General features: G+C 41.9%; 1 protein-coding gene and 1 long non-coding RNA gene across 2 annotated transcripts in view; both read left to right on the forward strand.

Moving 5' to 3' along the window:
* Positions 1–12,900, forward strand: part of LOC121175582 (transmembrane protein 94-like) — an 847,517-nt gene that overhangs the window by 309,048 nt on the left and 525,569 nt on the right. The gene's annotated exons all lie outside the window — the stretch shown is intronic.
* LOC121201071 overlaps positions 1–12,900 on the forward strand; it is a 247,432-nt gene that overhangs the window by 150,583 nt on the left and 83,949 nt on the right. The gene's annotated exons all lie outside the window — the stretch shown is intronic.

Below are 12,900 nucleotides of genomic sequence, written 5' to 3' on the forward strand. Positions count from 1 at the left end.
TTTATCTTTGACTGATTTGCGCACTTGTTTACTGTATACAGAACTGTGTCAGGCTGGAGCGATATTTACAATAAGACTTTGTTTTCAGGTTAAAAGACATTTAGGCTGTTTAGAATGCAGCTCCAGCCCTCCCTGGATGTCTGTGTGCAGCAGTCCTGCTTTCAACACCACTGACAGCCTGAGGACACAAAGTAGCTGTGTGGAAAATGAACTCATGCCACTTAGTTGCTGTAGAAAAAAAAAGAAAAAAAAGAAAAAAATACACCTACGGGCAGAGGTCTGAAGTGTACAGGTTTGCTAACGTCGCTCTTCAACATGCATAAAAATGACCCCTGGCTTTAAAACAGAATAACATATACATAAGGAGACGAGAGGAAGAGAAGAGGAGCAGGAGCAAAAAAAAAAAAAAAAAAAAAAGTAACAGACACACCGGAGTGACTTTGGAACAAGGCTCCAGCCAAAGCCCAGTGTACTGTTTCCCACTACGTGTTATATATAGCAAATATGTTATATGGCAGACAGCTAGCCAAGTTCGGCTTTCAGGAGCCAGGAAGTGACAGGTGAAACTCTATGAGTGAAACTGTAACATACCGAAACACAAGTAAGAGACAGACGTCTCTTAATTAGCATGAAAAAATGTTTCAGACCTTTCTTGTTTTTCAAGGAACTAAATTAAAGAACAAATTACATCTTTTAACCAGAGGGCAGAACTTAAATCCTTCAGAATCTGTAGAGAGACCTGGAGATGAAGTTCATAGACACTTCCATCCAATCTGACGAAGCCTGACAGGATCTGGAGGAATGGGATGAACTGCTGAAATCCAGGTGTGCAAAAAAACGTCTAGAGACTAACTCAAGAACTCAAAGTTAGAATTATTGTCAAAAGAGATTCTACAAAATACTAAGCGAAGATTCTGAATATGCTGAATATGTAAGATTTCAGATTTTGATTTGTAATGACTTTGCTAAAAAAAATTCTAAAAACATGTTTTCACTTGGTCATTTGGGATTACTGAGTGTGGATAGATGGACAGAAATGGAAATGTTATCGTTTTTAAATTAAATCTACAACAGAATAATGCGCGAAAAGTGAAGGGGTCTGAATAATTTCTGAGGTGTATGTGCCTTGATTTTCAAATCACTCTGAATGTGACGCAGCGTGGGTGTTAGAACGTATTCTAGTGAATTACATCCATTATGATTCAATTGGCCAGTAACTCACTTTTATCTCTGGGGGCTCCTGGAGTTGTACTTACTATTGTAGCAGGGAACTCATTTCATTCCAGGAATCTCATGGGACTTTATATGGTCGAGCTCATTTGTGTGTGTGTGTGTGTGTGTGTGTGTGTGTCTGAATCATTAATGTGTTTCCCTTTGCTCTTTCATTCCAGTGTGGGGCAGTTTAATAATGTAGCTTTGCCACGAACACACATGTTACTCTCCTTTGAACTTTCTAAGCAGTGCTACAGCACCAGTGTAAAAGCAACAGCTCACAAGAAATTGCATTTACCTAACCTTTAGCCCTCTGCGTTACAGCTGTACACTGGGTTCAGAGAAGCCAAGACATGCTCCACCTTCATTTCATGTTCACTGATAAAACACACACACACACACACACACACACACACACACACACACACACACACACACACACACACACACACACACACAGACACACACACACACACACACACACACACACCATCTACATACTGTACACATATGTTTATGGAAACCAAAAAGAAAAATTTAGAACGTTGATTAAAATAAGGAGTTTTTTTAACCAGATTATTATTAACACAGGTGTAACTAATATCTTTAATAATGGCCGCATTCCATTTAGTTTCCATACTTATCTAATACAAATATTAACTGAAAAAAGAGAAAAGATAATGCAACCTATGTTTCCATGTATTAATGTTATGTGAAGATGTTGGTGGAGCCAGTTCTCTGATTGGATGCTATTAAACCAGATGTGTGAGCATGAAGCTGGCACCAAAGTCAGAAGTAGTGGCAGGTCAGTACGTGGGTATTGACCAGGAACAGTAGATGGCGCTGTTTACTGCCCTACCAGTGAGTCATGACTCACAAACAGTGACTCACATGTGCATTTCTCTGGTCTGGCCTTGAAAACCCATGCTGGTTGAAGGCTATAATGCTTAAAGGGCCCCGTGCAACAGTAAAACATGCTTCTCCCGCGTCTAAATAAAGAACATAATCTCTCACCTCACAGGAAGACAGAGATGCAACGTGCAGGCAGGAAGAATACTGTAGATGGCATGTGTTTGTCACGCAATCAATATCGTGTCTAAAGAGCCAACCAAAAATAGAGTTTAACACCCATTTATATGAATGAATCACATCTTCCATTCAAGGTGCTGCCTGCAGACATGAGATCAAACATGGTTGCGTTCCCATGATCCTTTGAGTCACCACTAATTTCAGATTGGTGCTGATGATGGTGGATGCTTCAGCTCTGCTTCAGCACGTTAACGCTGCAGAAGGGAGGAGATTGTGGAGAAAGAGCAGTGCAGTTTGTGCGTGTTGTATTGCGAGGGTGTGTGTGTGTGTGTGTATTAACCGGTGCTGAGGACCCGCTGATCCCCGGCTCCACTCCCAACTCACAGGGTGTCATCTGGAGGAGCCGTTCACCACCGCTCGCCCGTATTGACTTTCGACTAGGCGGGTTTTACATTCCTGCTGAAATCAGCGCAGTCTCTGAAGAGAGCCCCCGGCGCTCCACCCCACCCCTTTGTTTTCAGTGCAAATGAAATATTGATGAGAGGCCCTGGCCCCCCCCCCCCCTTTTTTTTTTTTTCATTTATTCCTTCACTCATTCCCACTCTGCCTCCTTCACTGTTCCTTGCTGTTTGCCTTTATTCCCTGCGTCTCTCTATCTTGTTTATCATCACGTTCTCTGCTCTTGTGTTTCTGTGTGCGATCTTCAAGCAGATGGTGGAGAAAAGGACAGTACGTTGTTTGTTTTGTGTGGATTTGTGTGTTGAAAAGCCAAACATTCTGGGGACAGGGTTTACTGGGACCTTTATATTTCATTTCTCAGGATTGTCGTTGTAATTTGAAGGTCTTCACAATCAATATTGCTCACGCACCACTGACATCTGTTGACATTAAACAACCGACCTCCCCCCAGAGGAAAAAAAAAAACCCTCTCAGATAATGCACAACACTTCAGTTAACACATTAACACGCTGTACTCATTCGATTTGCTCATACGTTCGACTAAATATTTAACTGATTCGCTTTGAGTAATTACTTTGAACTGGGAGGAGGGAAGTGTTTTTCTTTTTAATGAATGAGACGCACAGCGGGATGACTAGTATTTGATGGATTTACGCTTGGATTAGGAAACCTCCAGTTAATCCGGGCAGTGGATAACACTGAAGATGTTAACAGAGTAAACGCAAACTGATGTGAATTGTAAGTTTATGATCCTATTCATAAGCCGTGGAGATTTAATGGTTTGTTCTGGGAGATGTAAGCGTAGGTTAAAGTTGCACCGTGCAGCATTTTAATGTAAAAATAGAGCGAGGCTGCAACAGAGAAGAGAATCCAGGCCACACTGACAGAGACCAGATAGGTTTCCCCTGTTTATTTTGGGGATCATACAACAATGTATTAAAGAAATTTTCATTCATGCAGGCGGAGCCTTTCAAAACAGTTTTGGAGACATGATCGGCGTCCACAGGTCCACCACCTGTCAGGCCATACACAGGGTGTCACTGGTGCGGAGCTGCTGGCTTCTACAGTATGTTTACCTCCCTATTGAAGTGGAGTCAGTGGTGATGAACCACCAGCATTCCTGGCATTGTGGGCTGCATAGATGACGACTCATGTCCAGATGCACGCACCATCTGAACATGAGTTATCTTTATGTCAAGGGACAGCATCCCATCACTGCTCAGATTGCTTGTGACAGCGTTTATAGGACATTTGATGTGGTGGCAAGATGGTCTGGATCTACCCATGACACGTGGGAGAAATGTCTGTGGGAGAGACACTGGACTGATGACACTACTAATGTCTCAGAGGACTAAGAGAACCGCGGTATATCACCATCCACGCCACCGTTTGGTCAAATGTTGAGTGATGCATTGGTATCCTCAAGCGCAGGTAAGCTACAAAACATGCACAGACTCATCTGACAGAAAAAAAATCCTTTGGACAGGAATTAGAATAAGCATTTCTTCCATTACTCCCACGTGAACTTCATTAATTACCTTTATGCTGTCTTCATCCTGAATTATTCATTTCATGCCTGGAATTGTCTGCAAATTTAAGCTGAACATCTGAACAAACGTGTGCTTTGTGTGGTGATGTGTGTGTCAGCACCATGGACAGCTCCTGTTCCTGGTGAATAGTAGCTGTCCATGGTGCCAAACCTGCATGAGGGAGCTCAGGTCTGTAGCATACAGTTTATCAGTAATTGTATTACTAGTCAGGTTACACACACACACACACACACACACACACACACACGGAGACATGTGCACATGTCCACGCCTTCTCTTGGCATCATCGCACCTCTGGGATATAAGGCATGAAGATGACCACAAGGTCTTTCATTTAAACACAGCACTGCAGAAGTTTAATGAAGGGTAAAGAGACTTTTACTATCTGATCAGGCATCATAGGAGCTTCTGAAGGAGCAATGAACGGAGGAATGTCTTTGTTTTGCTTGCTGGTTTCAAATATCAAGGCTCTTCCTCCTCCTCTCTTACTCCTCCTTTAACAAGCTGGTCCCTCTGTTGCCTTCAGCTGACCTGAATTACACAATCAAACATCTACTCTGATGATCAGCTTCACCAGTAAATGATGTAAAAGTGCCATAAAATATGGTTCACTGAAACTTTTCTTTCCTTTAAAAGCCCACTTGTCAACTTCTCCATGAGTGTGACCGTCAAAACAGCTACACGATCAGTGTTGTCTGCTTCTTTATAATCTAGCAGGTGTCTCAGGTGGTAATGAATTCTTCTCCAGTTCTCTTATCCCCTTGACCATGGCATACTAATTAACATTTATAAAAATACAATTTGTTTTCAGAGAGTGTGAGAGATGAGAGAGGGAGACGGAGGAGAATGAGAGAAAGGAGGGAGGGAGGGACGCCTCGCGATTTGATGGAACAAGTTGACAGGAAGGAAGAGGCAGGAATTGCAAAAGGCGCGCGGGCTGAATTAGAAAAGGCAACGCACTGCCAAGTATAAACAGAGACAATTAACCAGAATACACAAGTAAGGTGAAGAGAGTGGCATATGATGGGAGCATGAAAATGAGCACGGCAGCTGCTTCACAGAGGGGGGAGGGCTGGAGTCAGGACCCTGAAAAGACACTTTAAACAGAAACTCATCCACCATGCTCTTCTTGCTATCTTAGCTGTCCTCACTCACCAAAAAAAAAACCAAAAGTAAATCTAAATATATCACATGGATACCTGCCCTTTATCTGACTGCATCTTAATTAATTATGATACATTTATTATTGTTATTTGCTTGTGTTTTGATAGTTAATACTGATGTCCCATTATTGTGCGGTAACCATGGTGACCTCAGAGTTTCCTCTGATCGCTCAGACAGTCAGACTGCAGTGTGGTGTGTCCTGCTCTGTGTACTTTGGCCGTTCATCAAGTCCCTTAAAAAAGAGCATGAGACATCACAGTCCCACAGTAATCCTGCTGTAATACAGGTGTAAGAAACCTCTTTTTCATCCTGTCTCTACCTGTTTGTCAGAAGATGCAGCCAGTTTGCAGTCTAATAATACTTAAGATTCTTATAATCTGACACCAGTGGAGATAAATAAACACACAAGAGGCAGTTAAAGTACAGCGCTGACTTGCTGTCAGTCAGCTGAGCTTGATTTCCCCATGTGGGCTCTGATGATGCAGGATGACAGTTGCCAGTTGTTTTTCCCTTATTTGCTCAGGACCAAATGAACCAAATTACAGCTGTGAAAACAGCCTAATCTGAGAGCTTTAAAACCAGGGCACTGGACTGGACTGTGGTCTGGCAGTAGGGCTGCTGGTGATGATCATGCTGTTGTCATATCGAGGTTGTTACAATCACTGGATTGCAGCTTCTAAGTATGATTCATGACAACATGAAGCTCTAATTACTACTGGGAAACCAGTGTATCAAACATGAATGCTTCATGTTAGACAAAGGTGTCATTCAAACAGTCAAATACAGGCCGATCCAAATACAAGGCCAAATTATAATGGATATAGTATTATGTTGTCATAGCACAGTATTATTTACACCTAACCCAACAACTCTGCGGTCATACGACCACCTTAAGTAGTCTGTTGTAACTACTGTAATTAATGGAAATGTAATGCAAATGAATTCTGTTCTGCAGATATATTTCCTTACTCTGTCGCTAATCGCTGATCTCATGTAGCCTATGAGATTTTATTTAGTAAAGCCTTTTTTTTTATATAACTGGCCCGAGCTATAAGTAAGCTGGAGCTTGCACATAAATCACAGTGATAGCTTGGCGACCCTTTCTTTAGGTTTGGCTTTATCTATACCGAGCCTGAAAACCACCGCTTTTTTAGTTTTTACTAAGAAGGTCTCAGAGTGCACTCAGCACAATTATCAACACAAAGCAAACGCTGCTGGCTCCTGTGTTTCTCCTCAGCTACAGACAAATAATCAGAGCCATAAGAAGATGACTAAGATCAAACAAACACAGCATGGGTCTTGTAATTGAATCATGGGAAGGAACAGGTCTGATTGCAATGCTTGCACCTGAGAGGGAAATCAGTCATCAGATGACAAAAAGCTTTTACAGCTACTTACTTGGAAACACTCACCCACTCAGGAGTAATTAGTGCTTTATGAAACGCACTTGATCTGGCTACGTATTGATTCTGTGAAACTTGGTAACTCTTCAAGGAAATGCGTGCGCGCGTGTGTGTTTGTGTTAGACTGTATGTGGATGTGCAAGCTGGAGCAATAGTGTTTATCTGGTGACATCAAGCGAAATTAAATGTCACAACCAATTTGTGTATTTTGACATGTTTTATTGTAACATGGTTTACAGACATCTAAAAGTGAGGAGCTATTTTCTCCGTATGCTGTCTGATTTAAAGGAATAGTCCAACATTTTGGGGAATAAGCTTAAGGTACGGTACACATACTGCTGTTTACGTCTCTCTGTCACATAATGTTATGTTAGGGGGTATTTATGCATGAACTCTCCAACCTGTTAATAACAATATGTTTCTCTTTACAGGTACATCTGCCAGAAATGACCTGCAGAGCCCAGTGAGGCAGGAAGCATGTGTTTGTGGGGAGATGAAGAAGTGAGGTGTTAGCAGTAATGTTCCTGAAACACACTATGTAATGTACACACATTACAGAGTATTCATCAGGATGTAGGGGTGAAGAGGGCAATATATAACAATACAATAGGAGAAACATTATTACAGTAATTATATCTGGTAAAAAAAAAGACCTAATAAATGCACAAACATAATCAAAGCAATAGTAAATACTATAGAGTTTGACTGTATTATGCACCGTGTTATCACTTAAGGTGGAATTTACTTATATTACAAAGTACCTTGCTTATGCACTTGAAAGACGTAGTATGTGCCATTATTGTGAGGACTGTGTGTGTGTCCACGTTCACAGAGTAACATGAATCTTTTCACTTCATAACTTTCTACTGCTCAGATGATTATTGGCATGTTTCTGCAAAGCCTCATATGATTTGTTTGATGTTCTGTCCTTACACTGCAGATAATACTATACAGTATTTGATCTGTTGACACAGTCATAAAGTTTGTCTGTCAAACAGGGGAATGTCTTATGTTGCTTGCAGAGTCACTATTTACTACTTGGAAAGGATTACTGTTTCACACTTTCCATGCCCGGATGTTAAGTTAGTAAGGTCAGAGTTTTTTTTTCTTGTTCTGTAAAGTCTTTGTGAAAGAAAACAGTATATTTCTGTAAAGCCAGAGGGCCTCATGTGATCAGAAATGAACTAACTACTCCCACATTTAAGAATGAAATATAAGGCCTTAATGGAACAGCATACTACAGTCCTCCAAATTTTTACAGACAAAAAACAAAACAAAACAAAAAAAAAAAAACGATGCAGGCGACAGCAAACATCATCGAAAAAGGAAAACCTCACAGAGTGGTCCTGCCTCAGTCCTTCCTCGATCACACTGACATCCCTGAAATGATGGGATGAACAATGATGGTGGCACAAATGTTTGTTTTAACTTTTAGGGAGTGCTACTGTCCAAATCCCCAGAGTTCCTGACAAGATGTGACTGACAGTGTATTGGACCAATAGAAAAGCAGCAGAGCCACATTACGCAGAATCCCCGCCCCTGGAACTTTTATCCAGTTACTGTGAACCAAGAGCAGAGATGCAAAGAACAACAAAGACGCACAAACCAAACCAAACCAAAACAAAACACAATCACAGTGTAGCTGTGATGGAAATCATATTTCATTGCATTTCACAGTATAGCTCTTTGTCATATTTGCAGTGATAATATGTTTGTGGGCTAGTTTGTGATCCCACATTTATTTATTTTTATTTTTAATGACCTGTCTCATCACTCTAATTCTGTCGGCAAAGTCAGCCTCCTTGTCCCATTTCCATCTTTTTTTCACCTCATCTGCAACCCCCCCCCACCCCTCCACTCCACACTGACCCATATGTCTCTTGTGAGGGAATGTGCCCTCATTTCTTATTTTCTTTCTTCCTCCTCCCTCACTCCATCCTTCGCTTACTTTATCTGGGTGTCACTGTGTCAGAATGTATTTGTAGCTAAATTATTCATTGGAGAACTGGAGGGCAATCAAAGAGACTGGTACCGCGGCAGGGCCAGCGTGAGAGTGTATGCGTGCACGTGCTCGATAGAATGTGTAGATGCATGTGTTGCATGGTTATGTGTGTGTGTTTATGTGTATGAGAGCCGGTACAGGAGGGAGTATAGCAGGCTGGAAGAAAGAGATTACACCGAAAACCCAGGGGGAGCCCAGCACAGAGCCCTGCAGCTCTCCTTACAGCCCAGGGAATGCTAATTTAATAGTAGTGTGTGAGTGTGTGTATGAAAGTGTATTGTTGTGAGATAATGATTTCCCCTGATATAATCAATAATGCTGCTGTTGAAACACGAATTGTCTGCTGTTACCTTAACTCAACCTTCTGCCCAAAGCTATTTGACTTTATTCATGTCGGAAAACATCTTCAGTGCTAAGTGAAGGCGCTCGTGTTTTCCTGTGTGTGCCAGTGTGTTGTGCCAGTGTGTGTGTGTGTGTGTTGCTTACGCTCCCTGCCACCACCAACCCCTTGTCCAATTAACGGGTCTGTTCCACAAAGCTGACAGGACACAGTGAGTCCCAACTGCAGTGACAAGTGATTCTGCTGAACACACACACACACACACACACACACACACACACACACACACACACACACACACACACACACACACACACATACGTCTGTCTTTCTATACTTGTGAGGATCCTCATATCCTCATCCCTCATTCACAGTCACCAGATCTCTGCCCCAGGTTGAGACCAAATGAGGGAATGTCTAATGGAAGAATCTTGTTGATCTCTCAGGTTTGGTCTACACATTTGGAGAATCTATGACAAGACACATTGAGGGGACATCTGGAGGCTGGTGGAGCAAGAACACGTTACTAACGCAGCACTTTGCTGCTAAATTGGGCAAGTTCTCCCCAGATAACTTTACCTTTTGTTGATAAATGTCTTGATCATTACTGTTAACTTGAGAGTTACCAGAGGTGGCCAGCCCTTCATTTAACACAGATGACTTTTGTCATTTTAAAAGCTGTGCTCCATTTATTTATGTCTAACCTCATAATTAGACAGATTTGCCATTTAACTTCACTTCATTTATTTCACCTCACATTGTGTTCTTGTTTATTGGTTTGTGTTCTGTGGGTGTTATTTTGTTTTGCTTTGTCTTAACGAGTCAAGAAAGTGATGCATCAGTCTAACATGGAAGCTGTGGGAGCAGTGACTGGGAGCAGTAAATGAAAAATTTTAACACCAGCCATTGACATGCTGATCTAAGAGTTATTATCTCTGTAAATTGACCCATTCACACTATTTTTGTGGCTTGTTTTATATCTCAAAATTTCATGGATGCACCATGTCCTGCTCTGTAGGACACGTGACATGTTTCAGAATTGGCTTTGGAATTTGTACACATGCTCCCGAGAGGATTTTGGTGACTCCTTGACCTTTCCACCAGTGTCAGGTCAAAGTTCCTCTCTTGACCAGTACTGTGGTGCATGATCTCAAACCAGATAATGGCTGGATTTCATCTAATGGACTGTTGGTGGTCCCTACAGGATAAACTCCAATCATATCTTTTCTCAGGCACCATCATTGCTACTGCTGTTGAGACTTTTGAGAATGGCTGATTCATCAAACAGTGTCTGCTTCGCCTGCCAATTCAACCTGCTGAATCAGCCTGGAATAACGGCCGACCAGCAGATGACTGACTATCCAACCCTCGCCGACGGGTAATTTGATTGCGTCTCAGTCCTAAAGCAAACTTTTCTGAACCGTTGTGTCAGCCCGCAGCATATAAGAAGCCACAGATCTGACAGCACAGTGTGTAAGGTAAAATGCATTTAAGGATTTGTTTTCCTCTGAGGGAGACTTTCCATTTACTGTGTGCGTCAAGAGATTGACAAGAAGTGCAACATAACGCATAGCTGATATGGAAACACACTCTCCCTGACACAGTGAGTGGTAATTCTAGAGCTAGAGAGAATGTGTGACAAATTATCCTGATACACAGCAGTCAGAGGAAGAGCTATTGTGCTCTTCATCTTTACATCCGACCACAGCTGGATGTAGCTCGCTTTTATCTGTAAGCTGTGGAAAGCTTTACTTATTTCATGAGCTTTTGTCTGTGTTGTGTGTGTGATGTTATCTGGAGAGCTTCAGTGTCTGTGAAGGGGGCCCATTTCCTGTAGTGTTTTAGTCAGTGTTCTGCTGTTCTGAGGAAGGAAAACAGGGGAAGGCATCTCAGGACAAGGGGATAGAAGAGGCTCTGATAAACCCAGTACACACTGCCACAGGGCGGAGACGTTAGTTAACTAGCTGGGGAACATCATGGAGCATTGACCTAAATAGCCAGTTATGTTTGAGGAGATGGTGAAGACCAAAACGGAGCTAGAAGGAGAGTCAGTTCTGAGCAGGCTGCCAGAAAACTGAAGGCTAACATTGCTCTGTGTCTGCTGGGTGTGTAAATAGCAACTTTATAATGACAAAATGCAAATTGCTGTTCAGCTTATTGTGGAGTTCAACCCTCAAACATGCATGGAAAGAATAAAACAAACATAATTATTCCTGCTAAATCAGATCTAAACAGATTGTTCATTGTTTACCTTCCAAAATCTATTTTAATATTATTTGTTTATGTTAAAAACAAAATTATCCCCATCAGTACATTTGCTATCACCCTCAAAAATCCAGTGTCATTCAGGCTATATAAATGAGTTAGCTCCTTGCCTTTAGTTTTTATGCTACGCTACGATAATCTCCTGAAAGCTCCAGCTCTATGTTTAACACTTAGACCGAACTGTATTGATCTTCTCATCTCACTCTTAGAAAGAAAGTGAATGAATGCATTTCCCCAAATGTCAAAGTATTCCTTTATGGTTTGGTTCCATTTACGCTGCCAAAATACTTGATTAAGGTTAGAGGAAGACTGGGATAAAAGAAACAGACACTGACTGACAGCAGAACACCGGATAAAAACCTGATGCTCATAAAAAAATGATAAAATTAATATACTGAACAAACAAGCCTCAGTCCCCAAAATACCTATCCATCTTCATGAACTCATCACCGCAGCCCCGGTAAAGTGAGCAGGACAGAACTAAATAAAGGAGTCTCGGAGCAGTGTTTCACAAAATGGCTGCCGCTGTGTCTGACAGACACAATGACAGGTTCGGGCGGTCAGTCTGTCTCTTAGCGGGCCTGGTGTGAGTGTCCAATACCATAAACTCCTGCCCTCGCGCAAATACAAAGAGAGCGAGAAAGACAGAAACACACACACACACACACTCACACACACAAACACACACACACACACACTACACATTCAACATATTCCATTTCACAGTCTGCTGGAGTCTGGCAATCTCTCCAATCTACGAAGCTCATACCCTGACTCCCAGTGATCCCCCCCCCCCCGCCCCCCCAAACAATTTTAGAGTGATATCTATGAATGCATTACACAGCAGCCAAACACCCTGGGACAGAGGCAGGGAGAGGGTCAGGATTTTCATTTAGTCTTTAGTTGGTTGCTGTCGTGCTGCCCGTCTGGGACGGCCTGTCTGGGGTCCACTGCAAAAAATATTCACCCTACAGAGACCTTTAGTTTTAAAACCAGATACAATAAGTCTTATTTTTTTGTAGTAGTAGTTTTTGTAGTCACTATTATTCTTATCAGTTATCATAAGATTGTGCTCTCTAGGTTAATAACTGAGATATCTGAAACTGCTACTCCAGAGGGTCAGACAGCTGGTAAACACACCCCTGGTTAAATGAACTCGTGTGGTTAACTCTGAACTACAGATGACGTTAGCTGTGAGCACACAGCTTTCCTCTGCAGATTTTCTGACATCATTGTGTTCACTTTCAGTTTGACATCCAAATAAAGTGTTCCTAGATGTGGGACTGGATGAACAAACTGTAAACACAGTATCAGACATATACAGCTGTTTTGGGGAAAAACAGCTGCCTGTCGCTGTGTAAAACAATTAGCTTAAAAGAGGCTGAACAGCTCCACAGAGCTGCAAAGGCTTACATCACTCAGTCATTTGGACCAATTTCTGATATAAAAAATATTCAGTGCAGCTTTAAGTTTAAA

The sequence above is a fragment of the Toxotes jaculatrix genome, chromosome 21 (genome assembly GCF_017976425.1).
Source record: "Toxotes jaculatrix isolate fToxJac2 chromosome 21, fToxJac2.pri, whole genome shotgun sequence".
Classification (NCBI taxonomy): Eukaryota; Metazoa; Chordata; class Actinopteri; family Toxotidae; genus Toxotes; species Toxotes jaculatrix.